General features: G+C 38.3%; 1 non-coding gene across 1 annotated transcript; it reads right to left on the reverse strand.

Annotated features, from left to right (window-relative positions):
• Nucleotides 1-473: 473 nt before the first annotated feature.
• On the reverse strand, nucleotides 474-579 carry LOC122035483. Its single transcript, XR_006127032.1, has one exon. It is a non-coding gene; the product is annotated as a small nucleolar RNA R71 (small nucleolar RNA).
• Nucleotides 580-5,326: the final 4,747 nt, after the last annotated feature.

Genomic DNA, 5,326 nt, shown 5'->3' on the forward strand with positions numbered 1-5,326 from the left:
AATTCTGCATTTGCTTTCTTGCTTTTCATATTGCATTTTATTTCTTGTTTTTGATTCTTGATAATTTTCTTTTTCTTCTTGAATATCCATGAGCACTAACATGTCAAGCAGGCCCATGAGAAATTTTTCTACACCCTTTTCTGCAAGATTTTTATCTCCCATTGTGCAACCTCAAATTGAAGTAGAAAGTTTCCAACTAGACCCAGAGATAATTTTCATGATACAAGGTCACAAATTTGGAGGAGAAGTATCAAAAAGTCCTTATCTGCATCTTGAAACATTTTTAGAGATTTGTGATTTGGTGAAATGTGAAGGAGTATCAGCAAATGCAGTTCGATTGATGACATTTCCTTTCAGTATCAAGGATAAAGCAAGGACTTGGCTATATTCTCTCTGTCCTCAAAGCATCACAAGTTGGGAACAATTGGAGAAGCAATTTCTGAATCATTTTTTCCCTCCAAGTAGAACGGTGTATATGAGGAATTGCATAACAAATTTTTCTCAGGCATATGGAGAATCATTATTTGAAGCATGGGATAGATTCAAGAGTCTTCAAAGACAGTGCCCTCATCATGGTTTTGAAAAATGGTTGATTTTGCACATATTCTATGGGAGAATTTCTTTCTCAGACAAGACTTTATTGGATTCATCAGCTGGAGGTTCTTTTATGGACAAAAGTGTAGATGAAGCTTATTCGTTAATTGATCAAGTGACATTGAACCTCCATGAATGGTCGAACAAAAGTTGGATGGAATTTCCCTCAGATATTCAAGAAGTGCAAGCCATAAATGTAAGAGAGCCTGTCAAACAAAATGAAATTCAACCACCTAAAAATGTTGAAATTCACAAGTCACAGAGTGAGGAGTTCAAACATTTGGGGGAAAAGCTTGATAGTATTGTTTCAAAATGGTTTAAAGAAGATCCCCCTCCTACACAGTCAAGATATAATGAAAAAGTGTGATGATGTTGGGATGAGAAGTGGCAAAAATCATGAAGAACTGAAGAATGACATGTTTAGAATTGAGGAGAAGAATAATAGAAGATCACAAGAACTCAGTTCCATTTCTCTAGGAAGTTCCCAAAGGCCACAAGTACCTTTCCCTCAACGATTAATCACACCAACATTAGATAAGCAAGTTGGACCTCCTCCAAAAGCTCAAAGGGAATTTGGGAAAAAGGGAGTTCAGTCTTTCCCAGGACCTTCACTAAGGGTTCCTTTTCCACAAAGGTTAGTGGGGGTCAATGAAAATAAAGACTTCGGCAAATCCTGTGACACTAATATGGTTGAGTGTAGATTTTTGAATATATATGAAGATGAAGATTTTTCAGATGAGGATTTTATTGATAATGTAGTGGTAAATAAGTTTTCAGATCTATCTCAAAATTTTATAAGGTGTTATAGTGACATCGAATTTTCAGATGATGAATGTGATGGGGTAGATCAACTTAAAACTGCAAGTGAAGTTATTGATCCTCTTGTTATTGATTCTCCTATTGAGGACATAGATGTTGGTTTATTTTTTGATGTATGTGTTGATGATGATGATATGGAAGAATGTGTAGGGAGCTGTGTTGTGGAAGCAGCATCTCAAGGATCACCACCTTTGTCAAGACAACCCTTAGAGGTTTTAAGAATTGATCATGTTGTGGAACAATGTGTAGGGACTTATACAGAGCTAGTAGAGTCTCAAGAATCACCATCATTGATATCATCAACACTTAAGCTAGAGCCAGAACCATCATTTGATTCAGAGGAAGTCACATCTACATGTTTAGAAATTTCAGGTATTTCTCAACAAAGTAAGGTTAGTATTTCTTGTGATCTTTTGGAAAACTTTATGGAGGTACCTATAATTGACTTTGTTGGATGTGATTCAGTTTTTATTACTTATTCATCTTATCTTGATATGGTTCTAGCTCTATACTATATAACATGCTTGTGGGAGATTTGTTTTTCTTTTGGATGTGCAGATTTCACATGGGCCAATAATTGGAAGCTCAATCTGAACCGTCTTCGACCACCTGAAAAATTTCCAAGAAGACGAAGATGGAGAGAGTTATACTTTACTTTGTAGCTCCTTTGATGAAAGCTCCCTCCATAATAAGAGCCCTTGGTAGGAGGGTTCTAAAATATCTTACCCCTCCAAGAGCAAGATTTAGATGAATCTAATGAGGTGGTCGAGCTAATGACCTTAAACAAGCGCTTCTTGGGAGGCAACCCAAGTTCATTTTCCTTATTTTCTTTTATGTCTTTAGTTCTCTCTTTATAATAAACATGTATCCTCTACTTAATTTTTCTTGTCTATCTTATTGTTGTAGAATTCAAAGTTGTGGAGAAATGTGAGTATCGGATGGAGGAGTATCTTTAAAAACATGAACGTCAACCATTTGGAGCTCATCACTTGGTAACTTCTTTTAAAATCTCCTCCACATTGTTTTTAGTTTTCATTGGGACAATGAAAAATTTAAGTATGGGGGGATGCATTAGATGCATTTGATTTGCTTTGTTTGTTTTTGTTTTTGCTTATGTCTTGCATTGTGTTTTGATTTTTTGTGGCATACATCTTGAGAACATCAAAACTTCACTTATATGCTTTCTTGGATTCAAGTGAAATGTTAGCACGATTATTGTCTTGATTCATGATGTTCGAATGATGCTAGTAGTAAACTTTGTGTAGTTCTTTTTTCTATCTTAGGTAGCATGAAACAAGCTAAGAATCTTATGGTGATGAGTTTTAGTTTTGGTTCAACCTTAAGGATTTTATCTTCACTACACTTGTGCTTGATGCTTGAATAGTTGATGTCATTGAAATAGTCATGATTCATCTTGTTTGCTTAGTACTTGGTTTCCATGGTGATTTCTCAACTTTCATTTTGGTTACTGGATGAGGCTCAAATCATTAAAGCTCATTTGGAAAAATCAAAATATCCCAACATGTGTGCTAAAAATTACATTTGTGAATAAGTTTTGCACAATGCAAACACTTATAAAAAAAAAAGAAAAAAATAAATAAAAGAATAATAAGGGATATAAAAAAACAGTTGTCATGAGTGGAATCTACCAAGTCACCCCTTTGAGACCGAGTTAGGTTACTGGGGAAATGACTGTTTAGCTTCTCTTGAGATTGAGCACACCTTTGAGACCTTGGGTTAGTTGAGAAATATGAACCAAGTGAATGGTGAGTAAGTGCCTATCACTGGTTACTTGTCTTTCACTGGGAACACTAGGAATTCAAATTTGATGACGACTTGACTAGGACATGGATTGAAACTTGAAGGGTGTTGAGTTACTTTTACACTGCGCACAAGATTTTTATGCTTGAACCATACTTTACTTGTTTCCATGATCATGCTTGTTAATGAAACTTTTTGATAGAGTTAGGAAAGTGCACTGGGTTTTATGAATGTGTTGTAGAACATATGAATTTTGACTGCAGCATTTTGCTTGAGGACAAGCAAAGGTTTAAGTCTGGGGGTGTGATGTGCGTAGATTATATACTCTTTTATGCATGTTTTTACGCACATTTACATACTTTGAGCATGCTTGATCTATGCATTTTTATACTTCCAGCTTTCCTTTTAGCATATTTACTCTTTTGGTTCGGAGATCTGCTTTTTGTGCATTTTCTGTACACAGGAGTCGATTTGGTGAAGAATCTACATCTTTGGGCATGCATTGGAGGAAACGAAGGGAGAAAGCACCGGGCCGTGTACCTCACACGGCCATGCACTGGGATGGAGCTCGGGCCGTGTGGAGTTTGGCACCAACAGAAGAGGAAGATGACATGGCCGTGTGAACCTCGCACGGCCGTGTCAAGATTTGAAGCCAACCAGAGCAGAAGCCTTACATGGCCGTGTGGATCTACACGGCCGTGTGAGACTTCCAGAGACCAAGCAGGCTGTGGCCGTGTGCACCACACGGCCGTGTAACATTTCCAGAGACCAAGCAGGTTGTGGCCGTGTGCACCACACGGCCGTGTAACATTTCCAGAGAGCAGAAGGGTTCTGGCCGTGTGGAGTCACACGGCCGTGCAGGTTTGGCAGAGAGGGAACTGGACATGGCCGTGTGAATCTCACATGGCCGTGTCACGGGGCCGTGTGGCGCCCGATTCCCTCCTCTATTTAAACCCTTCTTCATGAATTGAAAGGGGATCTCTCCCCCTTTGGGAGAAAGCAAGATTTGGTGGTTTCCTCCCATTCTTGGGAGGATTTCTGGGCGATTCTAAGGGAGATCTCGACGATTTCGACTCTGGAGCGTGGATTGGATCCGAAGACGAAGCTTCTTTGTAGATAAGTCTTCTCTTTCTCCCTTTTCTTGGTTTCTTGGATTGGGGGATTCAAGGAATGCTTGTAATCTCTATTTCTTCGGGTTTTCTTCCTCGATTCATGGAGTAGATCTTGTATTCTAGGATTAAGGGAGTATTTGTATGATGGATTGATGTAATCTCTTATGGATTTGCCATTTTCTTGTTTCAATGACATTATCTTGCTTGTATCAATTATATCTTGAATGATTGATGGTGGTTTGTGCTTAATTCTCATTCTTGATTGATTGTTTGGATTTATTATGGACTTGGTAAAGATAAACTCTCACTCGATCATCCGAGGGATCCACGTGACAGGTGCAAGCCCGTGTAAGGACGTTTGAGAGATAATCTTGAAGAGGAAATAGGGATATTCAAGAGAGTAGGATGGATTTTATGATTAGCTTCTTGTATCTTGATGGATTAATGAGTCGTGGGCTTCTACGTTGATATCCGAGGAAGGCATAGTAATAGGTGCACTTCTGTGTAAGGACAACATAGGTTCATGTCTAATTAATCCTATTTAGATACATTTCTCAGTCCTTAGCCGGTTGTCTATTGCAAGAGGGAACCGGCAACTTTCTACATGTTTGGCAATTGAGGGATAAGAATTGGTAAACCATTTACATTCAATAAATCTTACAAAGAAACCGAAACTCCTAGAATCTCCCTTTATCATAATCCAAAACACTAAACTCTTGTTTGTTGATCTTTAATATTAGATTTGTTTACCTTTACTTTGCTTTTGAAACGATTGGATAGTTGTTTAGCTAATTCGCATTGAGACATTTCTAGTGCTTATTCCAGTCCCTGTGGATACGATAATCTTTTATATTACTTGCGACATTTCCGTACACTTACAGAGCGTAACAGTGAATCCTTGGACTAGTCACCTCTTGTGAGGTGGATACCAAGTAAACCAACCTTGTTAGCGTTGTGTGGTTTCTTTCTTGTATTTCCGCTGCGCATCTTTAAAGAAACAAGCAACGACGAGCACCTAGCACGCGGCGAGCTATTCACCC

The sequence above is a fragment of the Zingiber officinale genome, chromosome 11B (genome assembly GCF_018446385.1).
Source record: "Zingiber officinale cultivar Zhangliang chromosome 11B, Zo_v1.1, whole genome shotgun sequence".
In the NCBI taxonomy this organism is placed as follows: Eukaryota; Viridiplantae; Streptophyta; class Magnoliopsida; order Zingiberales; family Zingiberaceae; genus Zingiber; species Zingiber officinale.